The 16,868-nt window shown below is 40.7% G+C and overlaps 1 protein-coding gene across 1 annotated transcript in view; it reads right to left on the bottom strand.

Moving 5' to 3' along the window:
• Nucleotides 1-16,868, bottom strand: part of GREB1L (GREB1 like retinoic acid receptor coactivator) — a 255,520-nt gene that overhangs the window by 172,296 nt on the left and 66,356 nt on the right.

Genomic DNA, 16,868 nt, shown 5'->3' with positions numbered 1-16,868 from the left:
ACAAGGAATTACTGGTTTTGCCCCTAACGGCTCATTTGTCTCACTACTTAACTGCTCTGCAGCTTTGCTTCAGAAGTGCAGCCATAGAGTCTTCCTCTCTAAAGCATCTACCCACACTCTAGTTTTACCTTCGCTGTATTTGGCAGTGGCTTCTCATGAATTATAGTTTGGGGTTTCAGTTGTCTTCTAGATTTGTCAAAGTTGGAGTTTTTAAAATTTATTTCTTGTTCTCCTAGTTGCCGTTGTGGGCTTCTCAAGAGAAGAGGGGGAAAAATACTAGTTTTTCGGTGTAACTAAAACTAGAAATCATACCCTATAAATTACCCCAACTCTAAAATTATCTAATAATTCAACTTTTATCTATTGATTCTGAAGATATAAGAGTGTAGGGCCTTAAGACATAATTTCCTAACATCATTTATCAACAAACTTAAATGTAAAATGTACAGTTGATAACAGCAGAATCCTTCTTAATTTGGCATGACTGGAATCCATGACTGGTTGGTTAACTGAAGCAGCAGTTAAAGTGGGTGTGGAGGCGTGGCCTTGCCAACTTGGTTAACTGAGGAAATATGCTCCCCAGAACCCTCTTCCGTGTGTGGCTCTGGATTAGTTAGCAGATGTGGAGGAGGTTGGTGTGCGATCTGGCAGGTGGAAGTGAGGAAACAGCCATTACCCTTGGAATGGTGCTGCAGTTAGAAACAATGACAGACTGTCACTGGTGCCAAAGCGGATCCCCACTTGTCCTTGCTCTCCTTCTCCACATTTAGCTTTTCATCCTGACTGCTGGCCATAAGTGACTCCAGGCCTGTCCCCCAGATGTTGGCTGTGGCTACGCAGAGGCAGCGATTTCCTACAGACCTTGGCATGAGGTGAGGTGCTGCTTCTAGAAACACCATGCTTAGCACCCATACCAGGGTTTCAGAAAGACTGGTTAGGGACTCCATGAAGCCTCTGACTCCCTTTTAGAACTTCATTTTCCTAGATCCTCCCACATTTGTGTAATTTCTAATTCCTAAAATAAATTCCTTATCGTATTCATAGTGGTTCTGTTTCCTTGATTGAACCCTGACTGATTAAAGTGGGGACACACACACACACACACACACACACACAGACCCATTTATACATTTAATTTGAAATATATAAATGTGAATTCATTTGCTAATCTTTGAATGAAGGACAAGGGTTTTTGCTTTGGGTATGAGTCAACTGTTTTGCGGTTCCTTTGATGAACTATACCCATAATGCATTATCTATAATTTCTAGTATCTGTCTGTTTAGAATGAAATAAGAATTTAAATACACGTGTGAAACAATATGAGTTCAGAATACGTGTAGATTTTTATGATTCTTCCTAACAATATCTTTGATAGTCGTTTCACCACACCTATTTCAACAGGAATTGTTTTTGGCAACTCACCTTTATAAAGTCTTTCCAAATTGTTTAACCTAGTTTTCACAGAAAAAATAACCACCTTTTTTTTTTAAAAGCTTATATTTCATTGGTTATGTAATATCTTATTAAACTGTACATTTTAAATAACAACTGGCAAATACATACTGGAAACAAATAAATACTAGCTCCTGGAAGGAGCACTGTCTGATTATCCAGCCATCAGCATGCTGTCTGTCGGTACTTGGAGAGCATGTTCTAGATACATGGAATAGAGAGCCCTGGCTACGCCTATGACGTTAAAAGAGTTATTACTATAATCTGAATTTGACACATCCCACAAATTGTTTTTGAAGTAAGTCTCTGACATTGGCATGTTTACTTATCACTTACTCCTTCTTCATGAAGGCAAAGAAGAGAATATGAAAGAAAAAGTATCTGAATTTCATATTCATTAGATTTATGTTATTTTGAGTTTTCTAAATATTAGATGTTGGAAGGTAGAGACCAATTCTGATGTGGGCCTTGTCAAGGTCACATTAATTCTTTGGAAGACTCTAGACCACTTTTTAAGAGGCATATAATTAAAAGAATCTAGAAAGGATAAGGTAGAGAGTTTAAGGTCAGCATGCTGTCTATATCTGGGGGAAAAAACAAAAGCAAAAACCCTGTAAGACACCCTATGAAACATCGGGTCTTTATCTGAATTTAAGGACTAGCCACTATTACTGTTCTTCGCCGTAACTTCCTTATTTAGCTGTGTCCTGATGAAACAGATTTAGAATCTCTAGACATTTGTTGACTATTTGCTATATACTAAGTTCTAAAACGGCTATTTTCACAGGTATCATCTCATTTAACCCTTACATCAATCCTGGGGGACATGATTTATTCCCATTTTCTATGTGAGGTAACAGATCAGTGGGTTTGGAGACTTAACCAAGGTTACCCAGATATAAACAGTAGAGGAAAAACTGACTCCACATCAGCTCAATGGCTTATCTTTTCTTTTTCTCCCCCCTTCTTACACCTACCCTCCCTCCTGTTCAAGCCATTGTTTCTCAGTCTAGTTGTGTAGGACACAGCTCCCTGGCCCATGCTGGTATTATGAGCCTTGTGCCCCACCCCCACCCCACGGCTGAGGCAGTCAGTCGCCAGCTCACAGCAGCTCATGGTGGCAGCTCTGCTGGCAGGCCACTTATGGCCGCACACGTTAGCCGGGGGCAGCTCACAGCAGCTCACAGCAGCCCACGCCAACCTCCGGCTGCTCACAGCAGCCCAGCTCCCGGAGAGCTGTTGTTCTCTATCTTAGCCGTAGAGGGCGCAGCTCACTGGCCCATGTGGGAATCAAACCCGCTACCTCGGCGTTAGGAGCACGGCACTCCAACCACCCGAGCCACAGTGCCGGCCCTCAACAGCTTTTCACTTCAGAACTGTAAGGAATGTAAGTAGGAGATCATTCTTCTTAGTCCCATGGAAAACACTTGATAAACTGATATTTGTTTTACTATTACAAAACTATTGTATAATGAGTCCAATTATTTTAAAATACTATATAACTTGGGATAGGGGAATTTTTAAAATGTGTTAGGAATGAAGGTGCCTATCTCAACACATTTGCATCCAGTTGCTCAGAAACAGTAATAACAAGATCAATTTTTTAGAAAGTCATAGTGATAAGTAATGGTAACAATAATGGCAGTTTACCTTTGTATTTCTATAGATACTCTCTTTTCGACAACTTGAAACAACTCTGGGAAACATTACCCACTATCTTTTACCAGAGCCCAGTAGCAAGAGGTGGTTGTTTACTGCTAGTTAACACAGGAGACAGCAAACTCAGAAAGTCCCAAGAATACAAAAGCATGCAGTGTTCTGTCCAATAATTCTGACTTCATCTCTTCAGCCACCATCTAAATGAGTCACTGACATTTGGCAGAGACAAAAAGATCTGGGAGAGAAATTTCAGCTGTAATTTTAAGATTATTCTAAACATACATTGTACCTTTTCTGGTTTGCTATAATTTGAGCCAGATCGCTCTCTTCCATCACTTGGACAGAGACTAGAACAAAAGGAAATTGCCCATGCCCTCGTTTTGCTGACGCCTTCAATAACACAAGAGCTAAAGGTGGCAGATTTGCTTTTTGCTCGTCACAAACATGTTTCCCTGGTTTACCACAATAAGCAGACTGTAGCTGGGAACTCACTCTACAGTAAAATTAACAGTTACACCCCCTCACCCAGCCTCTAAGTGAATTTTGAAGAGATATGTCTAACTACGGTATGTGCCTTTCTACCCAAATAACAAATGCTTCCAAGATCATGGAAACTCCAGTTATAGTCTCTTGGGAGTTCTGGTTTGAGTTATTTTAATGTTTTGGTTTGAGTTATTTTAATGTTTTGGTTTGACTTATTTTAATTCACATGCTTAAACATCACTTATTTGGGTGAAACTCTCACCGGACTCAGAAAAAATGAATTGCCAGTGGTCCACAAACCACAAATACATCCACCTTTGTTTCACTCTTTGCACTTAGATTTTGTTTGAATACTGTTCTCTGCTGATCAAATAATTATATGCTTTACATGTTATATTTTCCATTAATGGGCAACCATTCTGAACATTCCAAGAGACAGAGCACTTCTACCTGTTCTACTCCTGGCTCACAAGTCATAGAATGGGGCAGGGACTGGTAGAGATAGGAAAGTAACACTGAGGGCCTACTGTACACCCTATTTATTTATTTTTTTAAAAATTTCATTGGGTGACAGTGTGTTTTTTCCAGGACCCATCAGCTCCAAGTCAAGTCATTGTCCTTCAATCTAGTTGTGGAAGGCACAGCTCAGCTCCAAGTCCAGTCACTGTTTTCAACCTTAGTTGCAGGGGGAACAGCCCACCATCCCATGTGGGAATTGAACCGGCAACCTTATTGTTAAGAGCACACACTCTAACCAACTGCACCATCCGGCTTCCCCACTGGCAGCTCAGTAGCAGCTCAGGTTAAGTCGTTGTCTTCAACTAGTTGTGGAACTAGTTGTGTCTCTAACTAGTTCACTGGCCCATGTGGGAATCGAACAGGCAACCCTGTTGTTAAGAGCAAGCGCTCTAACCAACTGAGCTAACCAGCCGCCCTTACAAGCATCTTATTAGGTAGCTATTATTATCCCCATTTTCCAACAAACAAACTTGAGGTTCAGAGAAGTTGAAAGATTGCCCCACAGCTAGTAAACAGTCAAGATGACATCCAAAGAAATCTGCCCTCATTGTTCCACACTGCCTTTCTCTACACATTTTTAAGACATCCTTTGTTAAGAATTTCATCATAAGAAAGGCAATAAATGCTATTTTAAAGATCGAAAGGAGAGTAAAAATTAACCTTTTCCAGCCTCCTGAAAACTATGATAAAGGAAACCAATTATTGTAGTACTATGTGCGTTTATTAACACTCTTAGTCAAAATTTTAGGTGTTGTATGTTATTTTTCTCCTAATTATCAATGTAATACACATTCATTGTGGGAAATATGGTGAGAAAAAGTTCAAGTAGTTTAAAATAAGTCACTCTAATCTCAGCACTCAAAGACAATTACATTTTAACATTTTGGCATGTTTCCTTCTAGTTCTGCTTTTTCTCTTCCAGTTCTTTTTGTATATACTTTCTTCACATAATTGAGATCAATCTGCATATTTACTATTAAACCTCTTTCACATAAAATCCCAATAAAACATTTCTTATGTTTTTAAAACCTGTTACTAAGACATTCTAATGGGCAATACTGCCCTTAAACCAGACGCAGCATCCTTGCCAGGGACCCAGAGTTTTACAGCAGCTTTGCTCTGCTACACCCCTCTCCATGAGAGGAGAGGTCCACAGGGAAAGGAGGCTGTATCCACATCGAGTCTGTACCATCATTCTAGACCATTCTTGAGGTACAGGGAATCCTGACATCCCATGATCAAACGGCCCTGCTTAGACCTCTTTCCCACGGCCGTCCCTGAGGGCTGACTGTACAGCACTGCACACTTCAGGCCCAAGGACAGCCGGTTGGTCCGAAAGTGTGGGTGGACTTTGGATGTGAGGGTGGGGTATCCTCACAAGTATGTGTGAAGCTCCTTTTGGTGTGGCACTGAAACAGAGCTGGGAGGAGAAGAGGGCTGATCTCCCCATGCTACCACATTCCAGCATGGAATTCCAGAGTCTGAGAATTCTAAATTCAAACTTGGCCATCTTAGTCATTTAGAAGGTTGTATTTGTCAAAGTAGGAGGATGAAACATACTCTAATAGTTTGGTAGTTTCATTGACAACTTTTATAATTTACAACTTTAAATAATTAGATATGTTCTGTGAGCCTCCATTTGTCTTCAAGGAAGTCCTGGATTCCAAACATATTGTGGCGGGAGGCTGGTAACATTTTTTAATGTGGATATATCATAATATACCTAACCTTCTTTCTAATGTTAAACATTGTAAATGGTTCCTAAATTTTTATTTAAAACGACATGTGTTAAACGTGCACACATAAATATTTGCCTTCATTACTTATGACTTCTTATGATATATTCCAAGAAGAAAAATTATTGGGCCAAAGGGTATAAACTCTTAATAACCAACATCTTAAACTAATGGTTAGATGAACGGAAGATCTCAATGAATGTAACCCCTACCTCTCTACCCACATGCCAAATCCACTGACTTACATTAATGGTTACAGAGGCCATGTCTAGGAGTATTTTTAAAGACTTTTACATATAGTCATTTTGTTTCAAGATAGGACGCTGACACAGTTTTTTTTTTTTTTTTAATTGAGGTATAACTGACACACAACATTATGTTAGCTTCAGGTGTATAATATAATGATTCAATATCTGTACATATTGCAAAATGATCACCACAATAAGTCTAGTTAACATCCACAAACCATTCTTTTGATATGTTTTAAAAGTTCATTAAATTTCAATCCCTAAAATCATGGGCAACCCATGGCCCTCGGGCCAAATCCAGGCTGCAGCCTGTTTCTGTAAATAAAGTTTCATTTGGAAGAGAGCCATGCTCACTCATTTCCATAGCGTGTACATCTGCTTTCAGACTATAATGGTCGACTTGAGTAACTCCCACAGAGACCATATATGGCTGGCCTACAACACCTAAAATATTTACTATCTGGCCCTTTAAAGTTTGGCCCTGAGCTATTTTCAACCCCAATCTAAAATTATCACAGAATACAAACCGTGAAATAGGAAATTAGAGAATACTAAGCAGTCATAAATCTATAATAGGTTTTTCCCCATTTCACAAATTGGGTGCCCCGGCCTCAGCAGGCTTGGCATTTTTGCTTCGGTGTTCCTGCTGACGTCTTGATCCAGCTGGTATTGGCTCTGTTTAACACTTACCAAGTGCACACTATGTATCAAGCAGACCTTGTACCAGGTACTGAGGGCCCATGGAAGAATAATTCATCATTTTTGGCCTCCAGAAGTTTACTAGTTTTCCAAGTGTGTGTGTCCAAGCTTTCACAAAGCCAACAGGATCGTTTCAATCATTCTAGACCATCGTCACCTTTGAGATTCTAAGAATGGGTTGTGTAAAGAGCAAGTGTTATAAAGAAAGTGTGGCAGAGAGTAGAAACACCTTTATCATAGCAACTTGGAGTTTGAACCACAATAACTAAGCTGCCTTGGTGAAAAATCACTGATAGCAGATGCAGGAAGAGCAGGCAAACAGGCAAAACAAACAATTCCTGGGTAGCAAGTAATCCCTCCTACAGAAATTCCCTTGATGTTTCTGCTTTAGCCAGTCAGGGGGGAAAAAAAAAATTGCCCATACCAGGATGAGCAAGAGATTAGTAAATGGTTGTTTTGTTTACTTAAAACATTAAAATTTTTATTTATGAGAAAAAGCCCATCTGTGTGTAGTGAGAAAAGAGAGAAATCAAAGAAGCCATTGCTAGTTTTTCACTCTCCAAAAAGATGGGGCAATAACAGAGTAATTTGGCTTTGGGAGAAGACATAAATCTAAGCCAAATATTTCAGAGAATTCTACGAAATGTGGTTTGGATCCAAGTTTGAAGGGCTTTTTTTTTTTTTTTTGGAGTTTTAGTGGAAAGATAAAAGGGAGGAGAAATTATTTACAATGCAGACACTTTGTCACTTTTGGTTGGCACAATCAATCTGTTATATAATTACATTAGAAAACTACAAACTGAAAGCAAATGACTTACACGCTCTGTTGTCTTGGGTCATCGATGGTAACTATCCTACATCATTGGGGTAAAGAGAGGAGATTCTGTGTCTGTGGATTCGCACTCCTTTTATTACCTGGACAGTCTTGTGTGAGCACAGCCTTTTCAGAGGCTTGTCGTCTGCAACATGTTGATAATACCACTTACCTTGCTGTGTTCTCTCGTGGACTAAGTAAGGTCACATGAGTCAGCTTATAGCACAGTTATTGGCATTTAGTTGGTACTGAATAAAATGTATTTTTGTTGTTGTTATCATAATATGCAATATATGTAAAGCCCCCAAAATAGCTCTGAAGCTGGCAGAGTAGACACTTTGGCTCGGCAATTACATGCTGGACTCCCGTGTTTCTTTCACAGTCACTAAAACTCTAACAGAGATGTCTTCCTTTGGCTACTGAAATCTTCTCTCCCATTGAAAGCGGCCAGGGAAAATGCATATGCCTCTGCACACTTGACATCTTAACGTGTTATCAGCTGAGCCCTCTTTGGGGATTAGGATGCATTTAGCTCAGCATAATGTCTTTAGAATAAAGTTCTCATGTTGAGCAGCCCATGTGCCTGGAGGAGGGAAAGAAATATTTAGCAGGCAGGTGGGTGGGTGCCACTCTGGGCACAATTTATTATTTTGCCAAGGATTATCTCCAATGGTTCATTTGTAGAAATATGCTCATTTGCAAAGAGGAGTACCTATCTGCAAAAACAGGCCAGTCCTGCCTGTTGATGCCAGTTTAAAACATTAGGATGACTCGTTCTGACCTACTCAGAATAAACAAAGTTCCATGAAACTACTAAATATTTGTATTGTCCCACTCTGTTATAAAAACACAGTTCTCAGAACACCTCCAAAGTATCTGCCAAGGACTTTGTTTTGTTTATTTTGCTCTTGTGAGAGAAGTCAATGATAACTAATGCCTGCATTGCTAATTGGCTTCTTTGAATTCTTTTCCAAGGGCTTCAAAGGTAGGAGTACCTGGAGGGAGGGAGACTGACAGGAGTGGGAGAGTGAAGTCAGAGTGTTTTTCTACCAGACAGATGGCCTGTGGACGCCTGAATCCTCCCTGGAGGTTACAGCTCCTGCTGGGCAGCCCTGTCCTCGGTCCTGCACGGTGCAGGGCTCCACTTGTGTCCCCACCCCCGCCGCCGCCGGACCTGGGGCCTGTAGTTAGTAAGCACACCCCACTGTCACCAGTCCCGAGGTCCTGCACCCCCCTGTGCTGCTCTCCCTCCTCTCTACACCTTTGGAAATAGTTACTGCACGAACTCCTCAAAACATCCCAATTTGAGCACGTCTTGGACCCTGACTGATCCACAAGAGGGCAGGGGGAAAAAAATCAATGAAACTAAATAGAGGGAAAGAGGAGAAAAAGGAGGAGGAGGAGGAGAGAACTAATTTTCCTCCATGAAATGTGTCTTTTACGTGTCTTGGCCACGTTCTTCCTCCAGCCTTCCTCCCATCTTATACCTTCTTCCCTTCCACATTTATCTACTTTCCCAATCACTTTACTTTATCCACGTCAACTCTTCTCTCCATATCCTAACTTAGTTTTCTACTTAAGCTTCTCCTTCCTCCTGGACAATTTATCCACTCTTTGCCTAGTCTGAAGTAAACATGGGGTTTCCTCTCCAACACAAGGCACCACATGGCTTTCTGGGCCTCATATAAACTTCTAGATGATGGGGCCTCTCTAAACCTTCTGTCTTCTCCACAGGAGACCAGCACTGGCACCCCCTGCAGCTTCCTCTAAGTTCCCTCGCTGACCCTCCTCCTCTCAGGTACCAGCCTTTGCTGCCTGTCATTTGTCAGCCAAGGGACAGGGGACCTACGGTCTAGATTTACATTGTCTATATTGTAGCCTCTAGCTATGGTGTAGCTATTTCACTTAAAATTAAATTAAGAATTCAGTTCCACAGTTGCACTGGCCACATGTCAAATGCTCAATAGCCACATACAGTAATGAGTACTGTATAGAACATTTCCATCATCACAGAAAGTTCTTTTGGACAGATTAGGGTCTATGTTAGGTTTTTCAACCTTAGAACTATTGACATTTTGGGCTGGATAAGTCTTCATTTGGGCTGGGGGGAGGGGGCTGTCCTGTGCATTGTAGGATGTTTAGCAGCGTCCCTATCCTCTACCCACTGTTGCCAGTAGCGTTCTCCCAGTTGTGACAACCAAAAATGCTGCAGACATTCCCAGACTCTGGTTTGATGAAATCATTCAGCTATAGATTGTATTTCGCTCACCTCCAGAAAAGGAGCAAGATAAGTCAAGGGAGAAAAAAGAAAAGAGTTCAGAGGCCCTTGGAGCAGGAGCTGAGATATAGTTGGAACAGGAGACAGGATGAGAAAAGGAGGCCAGAGAGTAAACCTCTGTGCAGTGTATTACAACGTTAAATACCAAGTCTGAGCCTTTCAGGAAGGTGCAGTGAAGTTTCCTCTGGCTGCTCGCATGGCACTTGGAACCCTCAGACAGGGTTATCAGAAGGCACGATGTCCCCGCCCCACCCCCCGAAAATATCATGGAGGATTTTGGCTGTCGTGTAGATTGATGATGTCTCCCCTTAGGAGCATGAAGCGTAGGGCTGCCGAAAGCTCCTCACAACGATGTGAAAGGTAAGCAGGAGGCCTTTCTAAGTGGACAGGGTCACTCACACCCATCGCTCCCCCTAGCACAGGGGAGGCAGTGTCACATCTTTCTTGACCTGTCTAATTCTGTGTCTTAAAGACTTAACCAGCTCTTCTGGGTTTGCAGGCACTAAGTGATGTAGGGAAAAGTTACTACAGCCTGGGGTTCTAGTGGCTACAACTCAACTATGCAAAGCAGGTTTTCTCCAAATGTAGCCACCAGTCCTAAGTGATGTCCTACAGTGAAGAAACTTTTTAAAGACAACTGCCCAAATCTATTTAGCCATAAGCCCCTTTTCCTGAAGTACACCCAGTGAGTATGTTTTACCCAAGGCTAACAAAGAAAAGAAGATTTGTGCTCAACTGAACTCTTCCATCTGCCCAGAAGGAGTTCCCTGACACTCTGCAAGATTCCCATCCAGAGAGATGAAAGCACAAAAGAAGTCCTATTATGGGCTCAGGAAATGACAGTCACGCTTGAGAATCACAGAGGTCACTGTACAGAACCAGGAGCTGGGAACTAAGAACAGAACAGGCCAGGACCAAGCATCAGGCACAACCAGACAGGCTGGTGATGTTCTGCTTTCTTAGTAAGCTCTCAAGGCAGGAGACTACTAAGAACTACCGAGGGTCTACAGCTTCATGGGCTGGAGGGACACAGCAATCAGGCTGACACCTCCCTACTCAGTCCAGGGCCACAAAGAACGGAGACACAGGTTCACAAACTGGGCATTTACAAAACTAGTGGTATGACCCAACAACACAAATCACAGGGTGAAAGTCTCCTGAGGGCTCCAGCAAAGCACTCTAAAGATGGGTAAGGCAAAGCCCCCGCTCTTTCTTCATGAGCTCATAATCAGCTTCCTGGGGACTGATAACGATGCTGGTGGTGGGGGTGGTGGTGGTGCTGATACTCTTCATTAACCCATTGTTTAGTACTGGCACATGTGTGAGGCTGGGACGGAGGGACTTCATCTTCGCCTGGACCAGGACTGTGAATTATAATTACCTGAACACCTAGAATGTTCTGTAAATACACAGTTGAAATAAAGATATATAATGGCAGGGACCAAATAGTGCTCCCGTTTGTATTCGCCAGAGACCCATACACCATGTCAAGTTTACAGTAGCTATCCAATAAATGTTGATTGAACACTGAATAAGGTAAAGGAGAAGCTTATCTATCTCAAATGACAGATCCCCCAAAAGGCAATAACTTTTTCCTTTATTTTGTGCCTGCTCCATTGTCTACCCGGGTCATATCTATACTTTGGCACAATTAGTTGAGAGTATCCAAAATCCAAGAAATAATAACATCTGTATCAGACAGGATCCCAACAGGAAACAGACGATACGTTCAAATTAGGATACACTGCGGAGACTTATTTGAAAGGGACTGTCTGTAAAGATATGGACACAGCGTAGGGGAACCACAAGGATACCGCTATGCTTTGGAATCGGTAGCAGCAGCATTGTTACCACTCCCAGGGGAAAAGTGATGAGAGGAAGAATTGATTACAGGAACCCAAAAGGAGAAAGTCTTATGGTGAAGCACCATGACCTTAGGTCCAGGGGCACAGGCAGCCCAAGGCAAACCCACAAGGAGGGAGCCAGGAGAATAATTAGCCTGACCTCTCTTGGATCTCCTGCTGGGACTCTGCCACTGGCGGAAGTCAGAGGGCACAGGAGCTCTTGACACAGGCAGCCTCCAGGGTAGACAGAGGGAGGGTAGAGAGGGGTGAAGAGGAGATCAGAAGAGGCAAAAGGAAGACATCCTTAACAACTGGTGATCACTCTCCCTGAACTGGTGGTATTTGGAAATGTTAAGGATGTCAATTCATGATCAATTTATCCATGATCTAATGAGAAAGAACCACTTTAAAACTGTTATTCTATATTGATTAAAATCTGAGTATTAGGACTTCCACTCTAATTTTAAAAAAAGGATTTCATCCAGACCAAAAATCAAATCCCAATTAAAAGGAAAATTATATTCAAATAACACAGAAATTGTGAACCTTAATTCTGCCAGACCTGAAGGTCAACCACAAATATATCAACTCTGGACACCTGGATACAGGTGAAGGTGGTGGTTCTTCCCAACAGGAGAATTGATCAAAGGATTAATGTACTGATATATATATATATGTATATATATGGTTTCAGGTGTACAAAACAATGTAATAGACATTTCACCCCTCACAAAGTGATAACGCCCCCTCCTCCAATCTATTGCCCCTCTGACATCGTATATATCTATTACAATTCCATTAACTAAAGCTTTTATTAGAGAATATTGCAGAAGGCAATATTTGGGGGTTTGCCAGTGGAATAGGTGGAAGGAAAGGTGCCAAAAACTCCTAAGGGAAAAATTACTACCATACAGTAGAATACAGACAGTTGGGGACTGGGAAAATTATCAAGAAAGTCAGTGAGAAAAGCTCTTAACTTTGAAGACTGCTACTTTTTCTAAGAAAGTGGAAAGGAAAACATTATCCATCAAATGAAAGAAAATAACACAATGGAATACTGGAAGGAAGAGGCTAAGAAGAATTCTGATGTGGCTTTAGAAACAAAACAAAAACAAAAAAAAAACATCTTCATATCTTTTAATTTTGGTAAGTTTATGGCCTGTGGTCTAGAAACATTTATTACCAAACCACAGCAAGGGAAAAAAATATGTTTGAGTTTTCTCCTCTTTTCTGTCTTAATCATAGGCATACATCCAATTCATTATACTTGATTTGCAGAGATTTATCAGTCACAAAATCAATATGTAAGTATTCATTATCTATATATTCATCAAGTCCTGCAAAGTCATTATATATTCAGAATCTTTATAGTTAAATTAACTGTTGTTTACTACACTCAGTCTGGAAGTTGATGTTTTCTTTCTTGAGAGAGACATATGCATGGTTACTGCTTGTTCAGTGCAAGCTGTTCTCATTATAACGAGTCCCTACAATTTCAGACTCTTATCTGCAAGGAGTACACTTTGTACTGCTGTTCAAGCATATAACATCACAACAAGTTGCAAATAAAAGATATGCACAACTGATAAATGATGACCAGTTTATATGCACAGATCCTGCAAGAGCAAAAGCTAACTGACTACAATGTCAGTCTTCTGCCTTGTCACAAATTAATGGAATAACCAGAAGAGAAAATTCTCTTGCCTTTGGACTACTTAATTGTCATGAAAATTTGGCAGAAATGTTCTCATGAAAACATAATCTATATCGATTTAGTGGTTTATATTCTTCATGGGCTAAATATTCTTATTCACTAATTCAACCATAAACATTTAGTGAGCACCGACTGCACATACCAGACAGTGTCACAGGAACTGGGGATACATCAACAAAGGGTCCCAAGACAGACAGGGTCCCTGCCTTCATTGAGCTTACATTCTAACAGAGATGGTGAATTGAAATAAATAGGTAAATAAACAAGAACTTTATAGAGATAGTGATCTTTGCTAGGAATAAAATAAAATACGTAATAGAATGAAGAGTGACGGGGGGGTGTGGGGAGGGATGGACATAATTCAGATGAGACATTCAGGGAAGCTGACATTTTAGGTAAGGCTTGAACAACAGGAAGAAGTCAACCACATGAAGCTCTGGAGCATGAGCATTTCAGGACAGAGAAGAGCTAAGGTAAAAGCCCTGAGGGGGAGAGAGCTGGGGATGCTTGAGGAAAGTAAGACGGTCAGTAAGTGAGAGCAAAATGATAGGAGATAAGACAGCAGAGCTAGCCAGATACCAGACCATACAGGGCCTTGTAGGGCAAGGAATTTGGATTTTTGTTTCAAGAGTGATGGAAGTTGCCATGGGGTTTTGAGACAGAGAGGATCTGATCTCTGCTTAAAGGATCACTCTGGCTCTGAATGGAGAAGAGACTGTAGGAGGGAGAAGACCATTGCAGTCATTCAAGTGGGAGAAGACGGTGGCTGGAACTACAGTGGAAAGTGGACGTGGGAAGAAATGGACAGATTGGGGACTTCTGGAGATAGGCCTGCTGACAGATTGAATGGGAAATATGGTCAGGGAAAGAAAAAAAAACTCCTAGGTTTTTGATCTAAGCAACTAGGTATTGTCATTAACTGAAAGAGGGACTAAATGGAAAAAAAAAATAGGTATGAGGTAGGTGGAGCGGTTACCTGGGGGAATCAAGGTAACACAGTGTATTTGAGATGCCTATTAGACATCCAAATGGACATATAAAGCACACAACTGTATGTGTGTATCTGGAGTTCTACAGAGAGGTCAGATATAGTTTTTATTAAATCCAAATGAAAAATATTACTAGCAAAATACACTCAAGAGAGATGGAGACTCTTTTTAAATTTACTCTGTAGGCTACTGTGCCTGACATACTGAAGTGTTGAAAAAACAGGACAATGTGAAGTAGTAATCATAAAACACAAAACTGAAATATTGTCTTTGATTTGTTTGCTTGATGCTCCTACCAACTTAACTCAAGTATTCCTCCACCAAAAACCATATGACTGACAATTACTTGCAGCAGAGAATGACCACAATCAGGAAAACAATAATATGGCCTTAGCTAATGAAGATGTGAAACACTCCACTAATTCAGTACCAGATGCACTGGTTTGCTAGCTCAAGCCTGAACACAATAGTGACTCACAGATGATATCTCCAAAGAGGCATGACAACTGCAGGAAAGGTCTGTCAGTACTGCTACATCAAAAGAAGAGTAAATTCTATGAGGGGCAAGGTGTTAATAATGCCTTTGGGGTGGGGAGCTGTAGGTCAACAGAATTTCATAGAAATGTAAACATTTTTTGAAGGGTTGTTCCCCTATACAGTCTGGGCTCTGGGTTGATTGACTCTCTTACTCAACTACACAGATTCAACAATTCATGAAAGAAAAGGGAGGCAAAAGCCATTTCAGCTCTCAGAAGAGGGACTCTGAAATCCTAGTAAGTACTACCTTATAAAATTATACAATTAATAAATAGGTTAAAATGAAAAACAAACGTGTTGACTGTAATAGACATACAAATATCAAGAATTTTTACTTGGGCTAATTTCTTTACAGTAAGGTCTAAACCCACAGAACCCCTTTGTAAGGACAATAGGACAGGAAGTGGCAAAGTCATAATCAGTGATCTTAGATCTTTTTGAAGTGCAAAGAAGCAAAGTAACAGCCTACAGGGTAAAACTAACATCACACCTTTGAATCAGTAAGTGAAGAGAGAAAATCATTAACAGCTAAGCTATTCTTTAGTGAGAATTTCAAAACCAATTTGAAAGTCCCTAGAAAATGTTATATTTATGCTTAATTAAAAGTTTAGTCCTTCTAAGAATTTATTTCCAATAAATTTCAGAACAAAAAAACTCCCCAAAAACAATAATTTCCCATTTAGGAACTTCTTTTTCTACTTTTAGTTTAATTCTGGGGGATTATCTAGTAGTTTCTGTGTAAGTCTAATAGATGACAGTAACCGCACCCAGGGGATGAGAATATAATATAGAGTACACACACTTCAAGTTTTACCTTAAAGGTATCCAGGTAGAGACCGAGACTTCAAGAACATTTGCATTCAAAAGGCTTGGCAACTAGATTGAAAGTGACAATTAAACCCCTCTGAATACAAAACCCCCACCTCCTTCAAAAGAGCATAATACTACAATTCATTCTTTAAGACATCCTTTGGGTATGTTTCTTTCAGGCTTCTACCGCCCCCTCCCAGAAAGACTGTGCATCCTAGATCTTAGTCTGCTTTTCCTTAGTTTCAATTTATTTATACCCATATATGGAGGAGAGAGGGTTGAAAGAAGAAGAAAAAGAAAAGGGAAGAAAGTAAAAGGCCATCAATGTTCTCTTTAATATGCCAGAGTCAAGTGGTAAATGCTGTCAAAAGTTTATGGCCTCCAGGGTATCCATCCTCTCAGCCTCTCCTCTGCCAGTTTCCTCCTCTTATCTCTCCCTTCTCTGTTCTCCTCCCTTTAGTAATCTCCCAGCCCCACCCAGCTTCTATGCCACCAGTGGCCAGACCATGCAAAAGCAGGCCAAAAATTAAATTACGGATATGTTTCAACAGTCTTAATAGATTAATGTAGCAAATGAGAATTGGTCATTTTAAAGATTTAGTGATTGGTTTGCACCAAGCTATATAAGTATTCAAGATTAATGTTTCTTCATTTAACAGATTAAAAAAAGAAGATTTTTTTTTTCTTTCCAATTAGATATCACGGATATCATTTGCTAAAAGGGGTAGTGGGCTCTCAGGGGAATCGGCTAGGAACTAAAACATTCTGTGTCAAAGGAAAGCCTCTGGAAGGGTGTTCTGCAGGCTTCCCTTCCAGAATACCAGCACCTCAAGTAAAGCCAAGGAAGCGCTTCCTTCTATTAAGCTCTACAAAGCAAACAAAATACCCTGTTGTCATGCTCCCTCCAACAACACATATAGATACATAAGGGAGGTCAAAATTCCTTTAAGAACCAATGAAATAAATGGTAAATTATCTCAGTTACACTAAATGATTCTATGACAATCTGCAAGAGCATTTACGTTTTCTTTTCCAAATATCAAATGCCAGCAACACGGAGAGCACCCTGCATACTGAATTAAACA

This window comes from Rhinolophus ferrumequinum, chromosome 19 (genome assembly GCF_004115265.2).
Source record: "Rhinolophus ferrumequinum isolate MPI-CBG mRhiFer1 chromosome 19, mRhiFer1_v1.p, whole genome shotgun sequence".
In the NCBI taxonomy this organism is placed as follows: Eukaryota; Metazoa; Chordata; class Mammalia; order Chiroptera; family Rhinolophidae; genus Rhinolophus; species Rhinolophus ferrumequinum.
This window is presented reverse-complemented; position numbering and strand designations above follow the sequence as displayed.